This window comes from Bombina bombina, chromosome 4 (assembly GCF_027579735.1).
Source record: "Bombina bombina isolate aBomBom1 chromosome 4, aBomBom1.pri, whole genome shotgun sequence".
NCBI classification, from domain to species: Eukaryota; Metazoa; Chordata; class Amphibia; order Anura; family Bombinatoridae; genus Bombina; species Bombina bombina.
The window spans coordinates 69,329,548-69,353,358 of NC_069502.1; positions in this window are offsets into that span (position 1 = coordinate 69,329,548).

Here is a 23,811-nt window from a genome sequence, read left to right on the forward strand (position 1 = left end):
ATAATTTAAATCTAACGAAATAAATTAACTCTTATTAAATAAATTATTCCTATTTAAAGCTAAATACTTACCTGTAAAATAAACCCTAATATAGCTACAATATAACGAATAATTATATTTTAGCTATTTTAGGATTAATATTTATTTTACAGGCAACTTTGTAATTATTTTCACCAGGTACAATAGCTATTAAATAGTTAATAACTATTTAATAGCTACCTAGTTAAAATAATTACAAAATTACCTGTAAAATAAATCCTAACCTAAGTTACAATTAAACCTAACACTACACTATCAATAAATTAATTAAATAAAATACCTACAATTATCTATAATTAAACCTAACACTACACTATCAATAAATTAATTAAATAAAATACCTACAATTATCTATAATTAAACCTAACACTACACTATCAATAAATTAATTAAATAAAATACCTACAAATAAATACAATTAAATAAACTAACTAAAGTACAAAAAATAAAAAAGAACTAAGTTACAAAAAATAAAAAAATATTTACAAACATTAGAAAAATATTACAACAATTTTAAACTAATTACACCTACTCTAAGCCCCCTAATAAAATAACAAAGCCCCCCAAAATAAAAAAAATGCCCTACCCTATTCTAAAATTAAAATAGAAAAGCTCTTTTACCTTACCAGCCCTTAAAAGGGCCATTTGCGGGGCATGCCCCAAAGAATTCAGCTCTTTTGCCTGGAAAAAAAACCATACAATACCCCCCCCCAACATTACAACCCATCACCCACATACCCCTAATCTAACCCAAACCCCCCTTAAATAAACCTAACACTAAGCCCCTGAAGATCTTCCTACCTTATCTTTACCACACCGGGTATCACCGATCCGTCCTAGCTCCGATGTCTTGATCCAAGCCCAAGCGGGGGGCTGAAGACATCCATCCTCCGGCTGAAGTCTTGATCCAAGCGGCGGCTGAAGAAGTCCATCTTCGGGCAGAAGTCTTCATCCTATCCGGGCAGAAGAGGACATCCGGACCGGCAAACATCTTCATCCAGGCGGCATCTTCTATGTTCTTCCATCCGATGACGAGCGGCTCATCTTGAAGACCTCCGGCGTGGATCCATCCTCTTCTTCTGACGACTAGACGACGAATGAAGGTTCCTTTAAGGGACATCATCCAAGATGGCATCCGTCGAATTCCGATTGGCTGATAGGATTCTATCAGCCAATCGGAATTAAGGTAGGAAAATTCAGATTGAGCTCACATTCTATTGGCTGATCGGAACAGCCAATAGAATGCGAGCTCAATCTGATTGGCTGATTGGATAAGCCAATCGTATTGAACTTGCATCTGATTGGCTGATTCCATCAGCCAATCAGAATTTTCCTACCTTAATTCCGATTGGCTGATAGAATCCTATCAGCCAATCTGAATTCGAGGGACGCCATCTTGGATGACGTCCCTTAAAGGAACCTTCATTCGTCGTCTAGTCGTCGGAAGAAGAGGATGGATCTGCGCCGGAGGTCTTCAAGATGAGCCGCTCGTCATCGGATGGAAGAACATAGAAGATGCTGCCTGGATGAAGATGTTTGCCGGTCCGGATGTCCTCTTCTGCCCGGATAGGATGAAGACTTCTGCCCAAAGATGGACTTCTTCAGCCGCCGCTTGGATCAAGACTTCAGCCGCAGGATGGATGTCTTCAGCCCCCCGCTTGGGCTTGGATCAAGACATCGAAGCCAGGACAGATCGGTGATACCCGGTGTGGTGAAGATAAGGTAGGAAGATCTTCAGGGGCTTAGTGTTAGGTTTATTTAAGGGGGGTTTGGGTTAGATTAGGGGTATGTGGGTGGTGGGTTGTAATGTTGGGGGGGGTATTGTATGGTTTTTTTTCCAGGCAAAAGAGCTGAATTCTTTGGGGCATGCCCCGCAAAAGGCCCTTTTAAGGGCTGGTAAGGTAAAAGAGCTTTTCTATTTTAATTTTAGAATAGGGTAGGGCATTTTTTTTATTTTGGGGGGCTTTGTTATTTTATTAGGGGGCTTAGAGTAGGTGTAATTAGTTTAAAATTGTTGTAATATTTTTCTAATGTTTGTAAATATTTTTTTATTTTTTGTAACTTAGTTCTTTTTTATTTTTTGTACTTTAGTTAGTTTATTTAATTGTATTTATTTGTAGGTATTTTATTTAATTAATTTATTGATAGTGTAGTGTTAGGTTTAATTGTAGATAATTTTAGGCATTTTATTTAATTAATTTATTGATAGTGTAGTGTTAGGTTTAATTGTAACTTAGGTTAGGATTTATTTTACAGGTAATTTTGTAATTATTTTAACTAGGTAGCTATTAAATAGTTATTAACTATTTAATAGCTATTGTACCTGGTGAAAATAATTACAAAGTTGCCTGTAAAATAAATATTAATCCTAAAATAGCTACTATATAATTATTTGTTATATTGTAGCTATATTAGGGTTTATTTTACAGGTAAGTATTTAGCTTTAAATAGGAATAAATTATTTAATAAGAGTTAATTTATTTCATTAGATTTTAATTATATTTAACTTAGGGGGGTGTTAGGGTTAGGGTTAGACTTAGCTTTAGGGGTTAATACATTTATTAGAGTAGCGGCGAGGTCCGGTCGGCAGATTAGGGGTTAATACTTGAAGTTAGGTGTCGGTGAGGTTAGGGAGGGCAGATTAGGGGTTAATACTATTTATTATAGGGTTATTGAGGCAGGAGTGAGGCGGATTAGGGGTTAATAACTTTATTATAGTAGCGGCGAGGTCCGGTCGGCAGATTAGGGGTTAATAAGTGTAGGTAGGTGTCGGCGGTGTTACGGGCAGCAGATTAGGGGTACATAAGTATAACGTAGGTGGCGGTCGGCAGATTAGGGGTTAAAAAAATTTAATCGAGTGGCGGCGATGTGGGGGGACCTCGGTTTAGGGGTACATAGGTAGTTTATGGGTGTTAGTGTACTTTAGACCACAGTAGTTAAGAGCTTTATGAACCGGCGTTAGCCCAGAAAGATCTTAACTCCTGATTTTTTTCTGCGGCTGGAGTTTTGTCGTTAGATTTCTAACGCTCACTTCAGCCAAGACTCTAAATACCGGCGTTAGAAAGATCCCATTGAAAAGATAGGATATGCAATTGACGTAAGGGGATCTGCGGTATGGAAAAGTCGCGGCTGCAAAGTGAGCGTTAGACCCTTTAATGACTGACTCTAAATACCAGCGGGCGGTAAAAACCAGCGTTGGGACCCCCTAACGCTGGTTTTGACGGCTACCACAAAACTCTAAATCTAGGCGCTAGTTTGTAGTTGAAATATTCAGAACACCTCCCTCTTTGCCAAGGCATGGTCTCTTCCCCCCCTTCCTCCAACACTAACTGTCTCAATTATAGTCCACGTAAAGCTTTTAGCATTTTTGTTATGGACCCTATTAAAGTGCTGGACCAGGGGGGTAGTCAGAGTACCATCCTTGATATTCGAGAAGTGTTCTCTAATCCGTGAGCGTGTCTCCCTTGACGTCATGCCAACATACTGTAAATAGCAGTCTATACAACCTGCCAGGTAAATTGTATATGTGCTCCTACAGATTATACACTCAGTGTGACTGTATGTCCTGTGGGTGGCTTCACTTCTGAAGCCCTCTCCCACTATCAAATGTTTGCATGCTTTACAAGTGGAGTTGCTACACTTGTAGACGCCGTTGAACCTAAGCCAAGAGCTCCAGTCCTCTCTCTGTTGAGATTTAAGTTGTGTCGGTGCCAAAATATTCCCTACAGTGACTCCTTTTCTAAAGGCACATTTGCACCCTTTCTGAACTGTATCTGCCAATGTATCATCCGCTGCCAGTAGTCTAAAGTGTTTTTGTACGATGTGACAGATTTCATGGTACTGTGTGCTGTAGTCTGTTATAAAGAATGTGCCTTTACTTTCATTTTCCTCTGACTTTCTTGTTTTGAATTTGCTCAACAAATTATATATTTCTGTCAGTGTTACCTACTTCCTAGTACTTGTGATCACTTGTGGTTTATAACCCCTAGCCTTCAAGCATTCAGTTAATTGGTCCGCATGTGCCTCTTACTGTTGTTGTGTACTACAATTTCTTTTCAGCCTGATGAACTGACCCTTTGCCACTGATCTGCATACTTGTTGTGGATGACTGCTCCTGGTGTGGAGGAGTGTATTTCCAGTGATTGGTTTTCTATAGACTTCTGTTTCCACCCCAACACCTGGTACTCCCTTAAGAGTCAAGTCTAGGAAGTTTATACTAGCTCGCACAAATCTTAGATGATGGTAGGGATTTGGGACTCATTGATGGGTCGACCTGTGACTTCCTCCTGGTAGATAACCCGGTGGTACCCATTTTTAATCACTTACCAAAGGTACACAAATCCCTGGAGGGGGTCACGGCAGACCCATCGTGAGTGGAATTGGGTCTCTCTTAAAAAGACTTTCACAATGGTTGGACAGTATTCTGCAACCCCTAGTTAGTAATCTAACTAGTTTCCTTCAGGACACTACACATGTACTAAACCTCATACTTGATATGCAATGGGAGGAATGTGACATGTGGTTAACCATAGATGTAAGAGCACTCTATACATCTATACCTCATGATAAGGGCTTAAAGGCCCTAGAATTTTTTCTTTACAGAAACACTAGCTACAAACACAAATTTGTAAACTTTATTCTGAGAATTGCCAAATTCTTACTTACACACAACTATTTTGCCTTTGAGGGGGTTTTCTATCTCCAGAGGTATGGGACAGCGATGGGCGCAAAATTTGCGCCCTCGTTCGCCAACCTCTTTATGGGGTGGTGGGAACTGTCCTGCATCTATGGAGATGGAAACCCCTTCAGCCAGACTATCCGGCTGTATAAGCGCTATATTGATGATCTGCTCCTAGTGTGGAGGGGAACAAGTGCCTCAGCAAAAGAGTTCGTGAATTGGCTCAACAATAAGGACATGGGAGTAGAGTTCACTTTTGAGATTGGCCAGACTAGTATAAACTTCTTAGACTTCATCTTCAAGGGAGTAGCAGGTGTTGGGGTGGAAACAGAAGTCTATAGAAAACCAATCACTGGAAATACACTCCTCCACGCCAGGAGCAGTCATCCACAACAAGTATTCAGATCAGTGGCAAAGGACCAGTTTGTCAGGCTGAAAAGAAATTGTAGTACACAACAACAGTATGAGGCACATGTGGACCAATTAACTGAACACTTGAAGGCTAGGGGTTATAAACCACAAGTGATCACAAGTACTAGGAAGGAGGTAACACTGACAGAAATATATAATTTGTTGAGCAAATTCAAAACAAGAAAGTCAGAGGAAAATGAAAGTAGAGGCACATTCTTTATAACAGACTACAGCACACAGTACCATGAAATTTGTCACATCATACGAAAACACTTTAGACTACTGGCAGCGGATGATACATTGGCAGATACAGTTCAGAAAGGGTGCAAATGTGCCTTTAGAAAAGGAGTCACTGTAGGGAATATTTTGGCACCAACACAACTTAAATCTCAACAGAGTGAGGACCAGAGCTCTTGGCTTAGGTTCAAAGGCATTTACAAGTGTAGCAACTCCACTTGTAAAGCATGCAAACATTTGATAGTGGGAGAGGGCTTCAGAAGTGAAGCCACCCACAGGACATACAGTCACACTGAGTGTATGAACTGTAGGAGCACATATACAATTTACCTGGTAAGTTGTAAAGACTGCTATTTACAGTATGTTGGCATGACGTCAAGGGAGACACGCTCACGGATTAGAGAACACCTCTCGAATATCAAGGATGGTACTCTGACTACCCCCCTGGTCCAGCACTTTAATAGGGTCCATAACAAAAATGCTAAAAGCTTTAAGTGGACTATAATTGAGACAGTTAGTGTTGGAGGGATGGGGAGTGACAGGGACCATGCCTTGGCAAACAGGGAGGTGTTCTGGATATTTCAATTACAAACTAGGTTTCTGTCAGGTCTAAATTCTTCATATGTCCTGAAAAACTTTTGGAATTAATGGTAGTGAGGAGATATGTCCATCCAATTTTCAATATCCAAAATTGAGTAAGAATTGTGAGTAAAACACCATTAAGGTTGGAATAAATAATAAACAAAAGGTTGAAGCTACTCAACTTTTATGGGGACAAATAGGTATAATAATTATATGTGGACTAGTCACATACAACCTACATAGTTAGTAATTAAGATTAATGGATATGAATAGAATAAAGTGAAGCAGAGAAATCATAGGCAGGTGTATTGAAAACCCTTTAATGCCAAACTGAAATATGTATCACATTCTTATAGCCCAAGTGATGGTAAAATATCTTTTAGCAAGGGTTCTGGATTATAATGTATTTATCAATATGTGATTGTCTAGATACTAATGGAGCATAAGTTTATATCTCGGCTCATAAATGGTTGTGCACTACTAACGGCACGTCTAACCCTTGCTTTAGTATTTACCATCACTTTTTACTATGGGATAGTTTAAGTTTGAACTTCAATGTATATTAGTAATTTGATAAATGGCAAATAAGGTGTGTACGTATCCATCATCTTAGAGCCGAAATACAGACCAAATAGGTTAATTTAGGTTTAAGAATTGGAGCAATAGCTCTATACAGACTACATTGTTACAACTAATAATGCTTTCTTGAATTAACAACTGCAACACTTAAGGGGTAAGTACTATTGAACTGCTATCTGTATGTACCTTTAAGGGCAATGTGTAATTAGTTTGCTAATTAATGAATGACCCACAGCTTGTGAAATGGTTTTTATCCCCTTTAAAAAGGCCACGTGCACTAGAGGAGACATAGAGCTATGAGTACGGCACTACTGCCGAAACGCTTAAGCTTTGTCTGGAGCTGAAGGGCACATGTATTGTTGTTATGTGTTCATGTTGTTTTAGAATAATTTGAATAAACCGTTGTGCTTTTAAGTTGCTGCCACTCCGGACTTTTTTGTGTATATCCTTTGAGGCCGTTTGGGAGTCTGGGCAGCACTGTTTCCTGGAAGGTGGACCAATCGACTTTTTGGAAGTTCCCCTGCTGGGTACTGGCCTATCACGGAGCACCTAACATCCTTGGTTGTTTCCCTACCCCCTAGAAGCTGGCCCACATGTGTGTGTCTCTCCACGTCAGTCCGGAGCGAAGGAGAATGGTCCTATATCGGCGTCAGAGCCGTAACTGAAAAGGGCGGAAGGCTTGTAGGAGCAGAATGTCTCCAAGCCAGGAACTGCTGAAATTACTTCATCCAGCCTAGGAGAGGGGTCTCCCGAAAGGCATCCTTGCACTGACGGGTAAGAGAGAGAGAGGCCGTGAAGAGAGGAGGATGGTAAGTAGAAGTAATGCTCACACAGTGAACTGTACATTGCCAGTAATATACCAGTGAAAGGGCCGAGGGTTATGAACCAAACTGTCATGGAACTTTGGCAAACCAGTGGCAACAGGTGCATTTAAAGGTTTCCTCGAATAGGGGAATATGTTGTTTCTTAAAAAAATGTTGCACTAAGCGCAGCATAAACACATTCAAATAAGGTATAACACTCATGTATACCCTGATACAAATGATTCATATAAATATTATTTTTTTATAAGGGTTAAAAGGTATATGGTATATGACAAGGTATATGGCTGGTAATATAATAAACAATACAATTATATATATATACAGCACAGAGTCCGCACACTCTCACTTGCTATTAACAATCCCATTACCAGGGTGCAGTGAAGGTATAATATGAAATCCAAAAATAATTTGCACTCTCTGGATTTAACACCCAGGAAACTTCTTTATTCTATTATTCTATGACATTTCAGGGTCTTCACCCCTTCCTCAGACGTATGGGTGAAGACTCGGAACGTAACAAATAAAGACCTTTGCTGTGTGTTAAATCCAGAGAGTGCAAATTGTTTTTGGATTATAAATATATATATATGTATACAGTATATATATATATATATATATATATATATATATATATACATCGTCCTCAGAGCTCTGCACTCACTTTACAGCTTTACCAGTCACCCGGGGTGCATTCAAAATACATATATGCAAACCAAAGAAGGAAGCATTTGCCAGGACTTATGTGTTAATATCGATCTCACTCTTTTCCCAATTGTTATACACGTTGTAATGTGTTTTGTATGTATTAGCAATTGTAGATCACAGCGGTGTATGTAATTCAAATACATTGATTAGATTTTGTGATAGGTTGTGCTTTGTTAGGGGAGGAGTTCACTATTGGTTTATATTTTCTGCTTGTACACTTGCAATTTGTCTGAGGAAGGGGTGAAAACCCTGAAAACGTTCACAATTTAAGTGTGATTGGGTAAATCCAGAGAGTGCAGTCCTTTTTGTTCTATGTACTTTGAATTCTGCACCCTGGTCCTGAGAAATTTTTTTTGTGAGAGTGCACTTACGTAAAAAATAAAATATATAAATAAATATATATCTATATATACTATAATTGCATTTGTAACGCGTCCGTCTGTGTTGCCAGTTGCCCACGAATCCTCAAAGGAATGTTGGTAGTGCAAGGCAGCCAACAGAATGTTGGTTGCGCGCGTAGTCAAAAGAATTTAAAAAATCTAACCGTCCACAATAAGTAATAAAAAAAAAAACTAACCGCCCGTACAAACTATTAAGAAAAAAATAAACTAACCGCCCGCATGAAGTATTGAGAAAAAAAAAAAACCTAATAAAATTATTAACCCCTAAATCCGCCAACCACAACATCACAAACTACCTAATACATCTTTCAACCCCTAATCCGCCAACCCCCCACAACGCATTAAACCTAATGTACCTATTAACTCCTAAACCGCCAACCCCCACAGCGCAAAAAAACTAATTTAATGACTAAGCCCCCTAACCTAACACCCCCAAAATTAACCTCTTAGTTGCATAAAAAAATACTAAATTACAATTAAAATAAAATTTAAAAAAAATTACATTACATTAATCTACAATTACAGAAAATAAAAAAAGGCTAACATTACAACAAATAATAAACAACACTATCCAAAATAAAAAAAATTAAACCTAATCCGTATGAAAATAAAAAAGCCCCCCCCAAATAAAAACACAACCTAATCTAAGAATAAACTACCAATAGCCCTTAAAGGGGCTTTTTGTAGGGCATTGCCCTAAAGAAATCGTCTCTTTTACATTAAAAATAAACAAAGTCCCCCATAAGAGTAAACCCCCCCCACCCACCAAACCCCACAAAATAAAAAAACTAGCACTAATAAACCTAAACTACCCATAGCCCCTAAAGGGGCATTTGTATGGGCATTGCCCTTAAATGGGCATTATGCTCTTTTTCACTGCCCTTAAAAGGGTATTCAGCTCTTTTGCAAATTGCCCAATAAACCCTTTTCTAAAAAAATAAAAAAATAAAAAAAAATAATGGTTTCAGAAGTCCGGCAGAGAAGGTCTTCTTAGAGACGGGTCCATCATCTTCGTCCACAGCAAAGGCAGCACGGAGGTCCGGAGGGGTCTTCCCAGACATGGCGATCCTCGGCGGCGGCGCTCCTCGCGAAGGCGTGGAAGTTCCTCTTCATGCGATCATCCGCCGCACACTGAAAATTTAATTCAAGGTACCCCATATTTATTGTGGTACCTTGCATTCCTATTGGCTGAAATTTTCAAAATCAGGATGAGAGCTACTGAAATCTAATTGGCAGATTTGAACAGCCAATAGGATTTCAGTAGCTCTAATCCTATTGTCTGTTTTGAAAAATTCAGACAATAGGAATGCAAGTTACCCCAAATTGATTGTGGTACCTTGCATTCAATATTCAGTATATGACGGACATCAAATGAAAACGAGCCTTCATGCCGCCGAGGACTGCCGCCGCCGCCACAGATGACCACCGCTGAGGATCGCCACATCTAGTAAGACCGCTCCAGACCTCCGCTCTGCACTGCGCCGCCTTCGCTGTGGATGAAGATGATGGACCCACCTGGAAGAAGACCTTCTCCGCCGGACTTCTGAAACCGTGAGTACCTATTTGGGGCTTTTAGTGTTTTTAGTGGGTTTTTTTTTAAATTTTTTTTTTTTTTGTCTTTTTACATTAGGATTTACTGGACAATTTGCAAAAGAGCTGAATACCCTTTTAAGGGCAGTTAAAAAGAGCTGAATGTTTTTTTAAGGGCAATGCCCATACATTTTTTTAGGGGCAATGGGTAGTTGAGGTTTATTAGTGTTAGTTTTTTTTTTTTACTTTGGGGGGTTTGGCGGGTGGGGGGTTTAACTGTTAGGGGGGGACTTTGTTTATTTTTAATGTAAAAGAGCTGATTTCTTTAGGGCAATGCCCTACAAAAAGCCCTTTTAAGGGCTATTGGTAGTTTATTCTTAGATTAGGGGGTGTTTTTATTTGGGGGGAGCTTTTTTATTTTCATAGGGGTTAGGTTTAATTCATTTATTTTGGATAGTGTTGTTTATTTTTTTCTGTATTTTTACTTTATATGTCGGGTTAGTGCGCACGTGATGTGTTAGTTTTTTTTTTTTTTTTTAAAGCACGCTCCATTGAGATCTATGGGGAGAAGTTAATGAGGTCGCGATACCCGAAGTCCTGAAGTTACAGCGCATCAGGTTTCACTTGCGTGCAAACAATCTACTCTAAATTTGTAATATGTGCGCTAACCTGCTAGCGTTAAAAGTTTACTTTGAGCAATGCTTGTGTGCTAGCAATAAAATAACTTAGGCCTAGATTTAGAGTTTGGCGGTAGCCGTGAAAACCAGCGTTAGAGGCTCCTAACACTGGTTTTAGGCTACCGCCGGTATTTAGAGTCACACAAAATAGGGTCTAACGCTCACTTTCCAGCCGCGACTTTTCCATACCGCAGATCCCCTTACGTCAATTGCGTATCCTATCTTTTCAATAGGATCTTTCTAACTCCGGTATTTAGAGTCGTGGCTGGAGTGAGATTTAGAGCTCTTACGACAAAACTTCAGCCGCAGAAAAAAAACAGGAGTTAAGAGCTTTTTGGGCTAACGCCGGTTCATAAAGCTCTTAACTACTGTGCCCTAAAGTACACTAACACCCATAAACTACCTATGTACCCCTAAACTGAGGTCCCCCCACATCGCCGCCACTCGATTAAATTTTTTTAACCCCTAATCTGCCGACCGCCACCTACGTTATACTTATGTACCCCTAATCTGCTGCCCCTAACACCGCCGACCCCAATATTATATTTATTAACCCCTAACCTGCCCCCCACAACGTCGCCGCCAGATACCTACAATAATTAACCCCTAATCTGCCGACCGCAAAGTGCCGCCACCTACATTATAGCTATGTACCCCTAATCTGCTGCCCCTAACACCGCCGACCCCTATATTATATTTATTAAACCCTAATCTGCCCCCCTCAACGTCGCCTCCACCTGCCTACACTTATTAACCCCTAATCTGCCGAGCGGACCGCACCGCTACTATAATAAAGTTATTAACCCCTAATCCGCATCACTAACCCTATAATAAATAGTATTAACCCCTAATCTGCCCTCCCTAACATCGCCGACACCTAACTTCAATTATTAACCCCTAATCTGCCGACCGGAGCTCACCGCTACTATAATAAATGTATTAACCCCTAAAGCTAAGTCTAACCCTAACACTAACACCCCCCTAAGTTAAATATAATTTAAATCTAACGAAATTAATTAACTCTTATTAAATAAATTATTCCTATTTAAAGCTAAATACTTACCTGTAAAATAAATCCTAATATAGCTACAATATAAATTATAATTACATTGTAGCTATTTTAGGATTAATATTTATTTTATAGGCAACTTTGTAATTATTTTAACCAGGTACAATAGCTATTAAATAGTTAAGAACTATTTAATAGTTACCTAGTTAAAATAATTACAAAATTACCTGTAAAATAAATCCTAACCTGTTACAATTAAACCTAACACTATACTATCATTAAATTAATTAAATAAAATACCTACAACTACCTACAATTAAACCTAACACTACACTAGCAATACATTAATTAAATACAATATCTACAAATAACTACAATGAAATAAACAAACTAAAGTACAAAAAATAAAAAAATATTTACAAACATAAGAAAAATATTACAACTATTTTAAACTAATTACACCTACTCTAAGCCCCCTAATAAAATAACAAAGACCCCCAAAATAAAAAAATGCCCTACCCTATTCTAAATTAATAAAGTTCAAAGCTCTTTTACCTTACCAGCCCTGAACAGGGCCCTTTGCGGGGCATGCCCCAAGAATTTCAGCTCTTTTGCCTGTAAAAAAAAACATACAATACCCCCCCCAACATTACAACCCACCACCCACATACCCCTAATCTAACCCAAACCCCCCTTAAATAAACCTAACACTAAGCCCCTGAAGATCTTCCTACCTTGTCTTCACCTCACCAGGTATCACTGATCCGTCCTGGCTCCAAAATCTTCATCCAACCCAAGCGGGGGCTGGCGATCCATCATCCGGTGGCTGAAGCGGTCCAGAAGAGGCTCCAAAGTCTTCCTCCTATCCGGGAAGAAGAGGCGATCCAGACCGGCAACCATCTTGATCCAAGCGGCATCTTCTATCTTCATCCGATGACGACCGGCTCCATCCTGAAGACCTCCAGCGCGGATCCGTCCTCTTCTTCCGACGACTTCCCGACGAATGACGGTTCCTTTAAGGGACGTCATCCAAGATGGCGTCCCTCGAATTCCGATTGGCTGATAGGATTCTATCAGCCAATCGGAATTAAGGTAGGAATATTCTGATTGGCTGATGGAATCAGCCAATCAGAATCAAGTTCAATCCGATTGGCTGATCCAATCAGCCAATCAGATTGAGCTCGCATTCTATTGGCTGTTCCGATCAGCCAATAGAATGCGAGCTCAATCTGATTGGATCAGCAAATCGGATTGAACTTGATTCTCATTGGCTGATTCCAGCAGCCAATCAGAATATTCCTACCTTAATTCCGATTGGCTGATAGAATCCTACCAGCCAATCGGAATTCGAGGGACGCCATCTTGGATGACGTCCCTTAAAGGAACCGTCATTCGACAAGGTAGGAAGATCTTCAGGGGCTTAGTGTTAGGTTTATTTAAGGGGGGTTTGGGTTAGATTAGGGGTATGTGGGTGGTGGGTTGTAATGTTGGGGGGGGGTATTGTATGTTTTTTTTTACAGGCAAAAGAGCTGAAATTCTTGGGGCATGCCCCGCAAAGGGCCCTGTTCAGGGCTGGTAAGGTAAAAGAGCTTTTAACTTTATTAATTTAGAATAGGGTAGGGCATTTTTTTATTTTGGGGGTCTTTGTTATTTTATTAGGGGGCTTAGAGTAGGTGTAATTAGTTTAAAATTGTTGTAATATTTTTCTTATGTTTGTAAATATTTTTTTATTTTTTGTAACTTAGTTCTTTTTTATTTTTTGTACTTTAGTTAGTTTATTTCATTTTAGTTATTTGTAGATATTGTATTTAATTAATGTATTGCTAGTGTAGTGTTAGGTTTAATTGTAGGTAATTGTAGGTATTTTATTTAATTAATTTAATGATAGTGTAGTGTTAGGTTTAATTAGAACTTAGGTTAGGATTTATTTTACAGGTAATTTTGTATTTATTTGAACTAGGTAACTATTAAATAGTTCTTAACTATTTAATAGCTATTGTACCTGGTTAAAATAATTACAAAGTTGCCTGTAAAATAAATATTAATCCTAAAATAGCTACAATGTAATTATAATTTATATTGTAGCTATATTAGGATTTATTTTACAGGTAAGTATTTAGCTTTAAATAGGAATAAGTTATTTAATAAGAGTTAATTTATTTCGTTAGAATAAAATTATATTTAATTTAGGGGGGTGTTAGGGTTAGGGTTAGACTTAGCTTTAGGAGTTAATACATTTATTATAGTAGCGGTGAGCTCCGGTCGGCAGATTAGGGGTTAATAAGTGTAGTTAGGTTGCGGCGACATTGTGGGGGGCAGATTAGGGGTTAATAAATATAATATAGGGGTCGGCAGTGTTAGGGGCAGCAGATTAGGGGTACATAGGGATAATGTAAGTAGCGGCGGTTTACGGAGCGGCAGATTAGGGGTTAAAAATAATATGCAGGGGTCAGCGATAGCGGGGGCGGCAAATTAGGGGTTAATAAGTGTAAGGGTAGGGGTGTTTAGACTCGGGGTACATGTTAGGGTGTTAGGTGCAGACGTAGGAAGTGTTTCCCCATAGCAAACAATGGGGCCGCGTTAGGAGCTTAACGCTGCTTTTTTGCAGGTGTTAGGGTTTTTTTTTTCAGCTCAAACAGCCCCATTGTTTCCTATGGGGGAATCGTGCACGAGCACGTTTTTGAGGCTGGCCGCTTGCGTAAGCAACTCTGGTATCGAGAGTTGAAGCTGCGTTAAAAATGCTGTACGCTCCTTTTTTGGAGCCTAACGCAGCCTTTTTGTGGACTCTCAATACCAGAGTTATTTTTATGGTGCGGCCAGAAAAAAGCCGGCGTTAGCTACGCGGGTCGTTACCGACAAAACTCTAAATCTAGGCCTTAGTGTGCCACTTGTTATCTGGCCCAATATCTATCACAGCCAACTGGTTCTCCATAAAAAAAAATATATATTTGTGTGTCTCCTTCAATGTATCTCCATCAACTACCATTATATAATATTATATGATATTGTTAAGCCATCAATGTTGTCATTGATGGTTTAATAATATAATATTACATGATATTACGATAGTTTACTTTCGTGATTAAGAAAGAGCATGCAATTTTAAGCAACTTTCCAATTTTTTTCTATTAGCTAATGTGCTTCATTCTCTTGATATCCTTTGTTGAAAAGCATATCTAAATAGGCTCAGTAGCTGCTGATTGGTGGATGCACATAGGCTCTCACATGCCCATTGCTATTTCTTCAACAAAGGATATCTGCACAATGAAGCAAATTAAATAATAGAAGTAAATTTGAATATTGTTTAAAATTGTATTCTCTATCTGAATCCTGAAAGAAAAAAAATGTGGGTTTCATGTCCCTTTAATGTTATATGTTGTTGATGCTTAATGAAATCAATATTGTTATTATTATTAATAATTATAATAACAATAATATAAAATCATTATAATAATAATAGTAGTAGTAATAAAAAACAGATTTACATCTAACAAACATAAAATAAAATACATAAATTTAAGTTAGGGTAAAGGGGAGTTTATTTTATGAAAAATGTAATTAAAAACAAAATCTTATGCTTAAAGTGATGGTAAAGTTGCGCCATATTCAAGGCGGCATTTGTCATATCTTTTTAAATAAACATGAGCTTTATTCATCATTTTTTTGTTGTTTTTCTTTTATTTAAATAAAGTTACTAATACTTCAAACTTTAAATCTGAGTGTCCCATATTCCGCCCCGGCTCTGTGTCCAATTTTTCTTTTGATGATGTATCCACTTTAAATCCTGGCGTTAGCAAAACTGCCGCCTCTATCTACATTGCATGCTCAAGTAGCTTAATGCATCAGGCGTGAGACTGGGCAGACGATTTATCAAAGCTTCAACTGATAATGCGCTGGAAGTTAGACGCAAAGATGATCCACCGTAGTTAAAAAAGCGGCAAGATCGTCAAATGTTGAAAATGTGTGATGTAATATACGCTCCCACGATATCAATCCGATGCAGAACAATGCTTGTGTTATTCGAGCGGAATACTGATCATCCGCCATCACATTCAACTCCATTTGACCATCTTGCCAATTTATCAAACATTCAACAGGTATGCTCACATCTATTCCGATGCAGCGTACCTATCATTCATACCACATACCACCACCCTTGGCGGTTTGAAATCAATGGGAGTCTAAAAACACAGAAAACTAGTAAAGTTTTCCACAACTTCTTATTGGTAAATGCATAATCACTTGATTAATGAAATCAGCCAATCTGATTGAAATATACATTTTCTGTTATCACTAACGAATCAAATTGCTCTTTGATTACTCATCAGAACTTGTAAGTGCCATTTGTTACGTTGTGTATTATACTTTGAAAGTATGTTTATGTTAAATTAGTATTACAGCTAAACATTGATTATGACATTAGGCCACACAGTGTAATATTTCTGCCAATGATTTTAATCGAATGATGTTTGATTCAATATAATCTTAAGATGATAGCTCAAAGGGATAGTCTACCTAACATTAAACTGTCATGAATCAGATACAGCAGAAATTAAAATCACCTCTTTACTGTCATACTATTTTCAGTGTTTTTCTTCCTTCTCTTGAATTTAATTTTCATTAGGAAATGTCATCTTATATGCCAGCCCATTTTTTAACCCCTGTATAGGGGTGGTGTTTAAAACTAGACTGCAATCAGGAAGGGTTACACAGGTGCAGAGAGAAAACTGGCCCAGCTCTTAAAATATCTATTGATTGCAAATAAATACATATGATACCCTGATTACATGTTATATTCACAATTATTCTTGCTCAGAATAATTATATATTTAAACTATATACATATAGTGGTATAAATAAAGACAGAGATATGAAAGAGAACATTGTTTAGAACAAAAAAAGGAATTTAGAGACATGTAAATATGTTTGCAAAAGATTTCTGACATAACACATATACATATACAAGTATGTGCAAAGATATATGTACAAATTCAAGCATTAATAATCATTTAAAAAAAAGAAAAATACATGAGATAGGCATATCATGATTTATAGAAATACAAATACACATTAATGTATGTGAAAATATCATATATCAGATTTGTTCAGGTATAAATCTTGCTATTTCTTGGACATTAAAAGATAAAAAATAAAAGATTAGCTTTTAGAAAAATGTGCTTGTTCATGGACAGTAATCAAATGGTATAAATAAAGTTGGAAAAAACAGAATATCCGCGGCATCGATGACTCTTATTTATCAACAGTCCGATGCTCATCGCGCCGTACGTGACGCACGTGTTTTTGAGAGACTTTTTAATAAATAAGGCCGTTGTAAGTAGATTTGCTGCAGCGATGTCTGGCGAGCGTATTGACTCCAGCAAATGCGTTGAGATTGACGCAATGATAAATTGGCCCCTGGGTCTCTACATCGGATAGAGCATTGACCATGAAGTCTATGGAGGGTGGAGGGAGGCAATGTAAATATGAAAATTAAAACAAAACATTTTTTTTTTTTTTTTTTTTTTTAAACAGCGATTTTATTGATTATAGGATAGGCTACCTACAGGAACAATCAAAGAGGCGCAACTTTACCATCACTTTAACACTGATCTAGTCCTAATTTATTTATTTTGTACTTCAACAAAAACACCCACGTGATTATGGACTCACCATAGGTTGTTCTAATTAAGATATAATTACTTAAAAAAGAATAATAATTAATTGTGCAATTTTAAAATCTATATCATAATGTAAAAATAAGTCAATTATGGTATATGTCCAAAATAACAAAAATAATAAAAGTCACCAGCATCTCTTAGTTCAGAAACTTCCACTCAGTTTTCAAGTATACACTGTAAAAGACAAACCATAACCCCAGATTTAAGGAAGATTAATAGTATAAAAAGCTTAAAGAGACACTTACCATTTTTTTTTCTTTCTTGATTCAGATAGAGTGGGTGATTTTAAACAACTTTATAATTTACTTCTAGTATCTAATTTGCTTTGTTCTATATATATTCTTTGTTGAAAAGGATACCTAGGTAGACTCAGGAGCTGCTGATTGGTTGCTTCACATATATGCCTCTTGTAATTGACTAACCAATGTGTTCATATAACTCTAGGTAGTACATTGCTGCTTCTTCAACAAAGAAAACCAAGAGAATGAGGCAAATTATATAATATAAGTAAATTGAAACGTTGTTTAAAATCGTATGCTCTATCTGAATCATTAAATACATTTTTTCGGTTTTGTGTTCCTTTAAATGTGCTGGTAATTACTGTACTTACACTAAAAACCAAAAACAGGTTCCAGTCAGTTTTGGGTTCAATGGGATGTTTTCCTTCCACATGACTCCTCTTTGCATCCACCACATTTGTTAGAGTCTTGGCGTATGGTCACGTGGGTGCAGGTGTCTGCCTGTAGAATCGCTTCTACGTGTTTCATCTAACTTGGTCAGATTTTCTCAAGAAGAAATTTGTTCAATATATAGACGGCGATAAAGTTCTATATATGTAACATTTCTACACACCGCCATCTAGTGGTGTTTAAAGGAGCCGTGCTGAATATAATTTATCTACGGTTACAATCAGTACTATTAAATATAAAGAATATAAAATGAGATTTAGGTGCAATTGTAATACCACCTACATAGTATATCTATTAAGCGGTAAGTGTAATGTATTATATGTAGGATTAACAAAAAGAAATTTCAAAACCAGGTTCAATGAGCATTATAAGAATATAATCAAGAATTTTGGGAAACATAATCATTTCCGCCTTATACATAATAGTGATCCTTTAGAATTGCAAATTATTATTATTTATTGGAACCGTGTGTCTACAGAAAATAGTCTATTACAACTAAGATGTAAGGAAACCTTTTGGACACATGAGTGGAACAGTATAGTACCAAACAGGTTAAATATTGAATTAGATCTAACTGCATTATTATGAAAATAAATATAAAAAACAACCACTTCAGTTCACATATAAACCAATAGATTAGAATAAATCCATAATAGAGAGATAAGATCAGACTATACCCCTTATTAAGAACAATATTAATAATAAGGAAAACCAACATTAGACTGATTAAAGTTTATTACTATAACCCTCTTTTAATAGTAAACAGAAAAAACCTTTATGTATATACATTTTAAAGAAGCAAATACAGTGACGTAAAGCAAAAAGAAAACTGTGTGAATAATTATTGACTATGCTTATGGCCAAACATGCTTGTATTTACAAAAATCATTGAAATTGCATATTAGAGTTTTTTAACATTTTTTTAGGTGATTTTTAGTTTGGTTATAAAGTACATTGTTCACATATAGAGTTATTTTGATATATAAGGTTACACTGAAGATCTTTGTATTTATTAGTACTGTTTGTAGCTGTTTGTAGATATTTTAAACAACTCTTTGTAATAGGAATCACTAGATGGCAGTGAGTTTTATGTATAGAATTGTATTGCCGTTTATATATTAGATACATTTCTTCTTGGGAAAGGGGGACCGAAGTCAGACAAAACGTATAGAAGACTTTCCTACGGACAGACCCTCGCACCCACGTGACCATGCACAGGCAAGTAAAGACTCTAATGAACACGTTGGGTACTGGGAGGAGGTAAACATCCCATAGAGCCAAAGACTGCCTGGGAACTGCACAATAAACTGCACAAAAAAGCTTTTTATACTAAGCTTCCTATACTGCCTATACCAACCAACCCCCCCCTCCTACGTTTTAGGCTTTTTTGGCCATAATATTTTTTGGTCCGGATGTAATGTAACATTTTTCCCCATGGAATTTCCAAAATAAATTGAGTTCACAATTAGAAAAATGTTCTGTATATTGAAAAATATATAAAGCCAGATTATTATTATTATTATTTATTTGTATAGCGCTGCCAATTCCGTAGCTCTTGATTACAAGTGGAGCGCAAATTAACGCTTCCGCTTGTGCATTAATAGCGCTAGAAGTAATGTTTTTCCGCTTTTCGGTTGCACTTGTATTATGAGTTGAAAGTAAGCTGTTTTGGCTCTTGCTCTAACCCGACTAGCGCAAAAAGCTGAAGTAAGAATATTGCACGCATGTTCACATATTCCCCATGTAGCCACCAATCAGCAAGTGCTACCCAGAGTGTTGAACCTAAAATGGGCCAACTTGTAAGCTTACAGTCCTGATTTTTCAAATAAAGATACCAAGAGAACAAAGATTTTTTTTAATAGGAGTAAATTAGAATGTTGCTTAAAATTGCATGCTCTATCTGAATCATGAAAATGTGGGTTCAGTGTCCCTTTAAAACCCTTATTAAAAATGAATATTGCACAAATATGTTTGTCATGTTTTCATCTACTTTGAATTCTGATAGAGCTTGCAATTTTAAGCACACGCTGTCGGCATTTATCGTTGCACCAGCAGTTCACCTCAGAGCAGGCGGATGGTTATGGAGCAGCGGTCTTTAGACATCTACTTCATAACTTGTGTTTCCGGCGAGTCTGAAGGAAACGGACCATACGGAGCAGAATAAATATGCCCCTTATCAATTTCTATTCATTCTCTTGCTATCGTTATTTAAAAAACAGAAATTTAAAGCTTAGGAGCCGGAATATTTTTGGTTCAGAACCTGGGTTACACTTGCTTATTAGTTTGCAAAATGTAGCCACCAATAAGCAAGCACTATCCAGGGTGCTGAACCTAAATTGGGCCTGCTCCTAAGCTTTACATTCCTGATTTTTAAAGGGACAGTCTACAATAGAAGTTTTATTGTTTTAAAAGATACAAAATCCCTTTATTACCCATTCCCCAGTTTTGCATAACCAGCGCAGTTATATTACTATACTTTTTACCTCTGTGTTTACCTTGTATCTAGGCATCTTCTGACAGCCCCCTGATCACATGACTGTAACTATTTATTATCTATTGAGTTGCATTTAGTACTGTGTTGTGCTAACTCTTAAATAACTCCCCGGCGTGGACACAGTGTTATCTATATGGCCCACATGAACTATTAGTCTCTTGTTGTGAAAAGCAATTATAAAAGCATGTGACAAGAGGCGACCTTCTAGGGCTTAGAAATCGAGAAACAGAGTCTATTTAGGTCTAGTTTCAACTTAGAATACCAAGATAACAAAGCAAATTTGATGATAAAAGTAAATTGGAAAGTTGATTAAAATTACAAATCCTATCAAAATAATTAAAGTTTAATTTTGACTAGACTGTCCCTTTAAATAAAGATAGAAATAGAACAAAGAAAAATAATATAATATATGATAATAGGAGTAAATTAGAAAGTTGCTTAAAATTGCATGCTCTATTTGAATCATGAAAGAAAAAAAATTGTGTTTAGTATCACTGTAACTGTAAAGTGCGCCAATGTATAAATGTATTTATGTGTTTATATGTGTATATATGTATACATATTGTATTTATGTGTCTATATGTGTATATATGTATACATATGTATTTATGTGTCTATATGTGTATATATGTATACATATTGTATTTATGTGTTTATATGTGTATATATGTATACATATTGTATTTATGTGTCTATATGTGTATATATGTATACATATGTATTTATGTGTCTATATGTGTATATATGTATACATATGTATTTATGTGTCTATATGTGTATATATGTATACATATGTATTTATGTGTTTATATGTGTATATATGTATACATATTGTATTTATGTGTCTATATGTATACATATGTATTTATGTGTCTATATGTGTATATATGTATACATATTGTATTTATGTGTCTATATGTGTATATATGTATACATATTGTATTTATGTGTTTATATGTGTATATATGTATACATATTGTATTTATGTGTCTATATGTGTATATATGTATACATATATATTTATGTGTCTATGTGTATATATGTATACATATGTATTTATGTGTCTATATGTGTATATATGTATACATATGTATTTATGTGTTTATATGTGTATATATGTATACATATTGTATTTATGTGTCTATATGTATACATATGTATTTATGTGTCTATATGTGTATATATGTATACATATTGTATTTATGTGTCTATATGTGTATATATGTATACATATTGTATTTATGTGTTTATATGTGTATATATGTATACATATTGTATTTATGTGTCTATATGTGTATATATGTATACATATATATTTATGTGTCTATGTGTATATATGTATACATATGTATTTATGTGTCTATATGTGTATATATGTATACATATTGTATTTATGTGTCTATATGTGTATATATGTATACATATGTATTTATGTGTTTATATGTGTATATATGTCTGTAAATACATATGTACACACACACATATATATGTAGACATGAATATAATGTATATAAGAGGGTGATCCTCTTGCAGCTTCCTGTTAGGAAGGAGAATATCCTACAAGTAATGGATGATTTGTGGACTGGATACACCTTACAAGAGAAAATAATGCTTGCCTGATAAATTCTTTTGTTTCAGAATGATGATAGTCCATATGATCCATAACATAAAGGGTAAAATTCCCAGCACTAGGTACAAGGCCATGAAGAAATAAAAGAGCCTAAATTCCCTCTAACTTCTTCTCACTTTTACTCATAGCCAAGCAGAGAATAGGAAACCGATAGGTAGGAAAGACAAAAGCAGGGTCTACAGAGGTGCAAATTAGAACTGTCGGACAAAAAGTTAAAACAGGCAGGGCCTCTGGACTGTCATCATTCCGAAAGAAAATAATTTATTAGGTAAGCATACATTTTCTTTTCTTTCGTATAATGATGATAATCCATAGGATCAATAACGTGTGGGATTAATACCCAAGCAAATAGTTCATGTTATGGAAAAGGTGGGACATTTTTCTGTCAGTTCCTATTTATCAGACACTGAGGCCTGAATGACTTTCCTGCCAAAAGCTGCTTGCAAATAAGCAAAAACATCAGTTTTGAAATTTTGAAAATGTATGCAGAGCAGACTATGGGGGGTAGTTATCAACGTGTCAACTTTCCTGCCTTCGCCGGACCAATACGCCCGCCTAAGATCGCCTACCTTCACCGCTGCGGACCTGAAAAAATACGCCTAAGTTATCAAATAAAGCTGTCAAAAAGCCGCAGGGCGATGAGCAGCGGACTGTGAGAGTTATCACTCATCCGATCTCGCTGCTCTTCGGCTTTTTCCCAGCTTTATTGCTAGCCTGTCACTAAGCACTCACACTAAACTGCACTGTTCTACCCCCTATACCGGCGCCCCCGGAGCCCCCCGCAACTAAATAAAGTTAGTAACCCCTAAACCGCCGCTCCTAGACCCTGCCGCAAGTCTTATAAATGTATTAACCCCTAAACCGCCGCTCCCGGACACCGCTGCCACCTACATTATACCTAGTAACCCCTATCCTGCCCCCCCATACCTTCGCCCTCTATAATAAAGTTATTAACCCCTATCCTGCTGATCCCGCACCTCGCCGCAAATAAATAAATAGTTTAACCCTAAACCGCCGCTCCCTGAACCCGCCGCAACCTATATTAAATTTATTAACCCCTATCCTGCCCCCCCTACACCGTCGCCACCTATAATAAATTTATTAACCCCTATCCTGCCCCCCACTACACCACCGCCACTGTAATAAAATTATTAACCCCTAAACCTAAGTCTAACACTAACCCTAACACCCCTCTAACTTAAATATTAATTAAATAAATCTAAATAATATTTCTCTTATTAACTAAGTTAATCCTATTTAAAACTAAATACTTACCTATAAAATAAACCCTAATATAGCTACAATATAAATAATAATTATATTGTAGCTATCTTAGGATTTATTTTTATTTTACAGGCACCTTTCAATTTATTTTAACTAGGTACAATAGCTATTAAATAGTTATTAACTATTTAATAGCTTACCTAGATAAAATACAGAGAAATTTACCTGTAAAATAAAAACTAACCTAAGTTACAATTACACCTAACACTAAACTATACTTTAATACATTATTCCTATTTAAAACTAAATACTTACCTTATAAATAAACCCTAATATAGCTACAATATAATTAATAATTACATTGTAGCTATCTTAGGATTTATATTTATTTTACAGGTAACTTTGTATTTATTTTAGCTAGTTA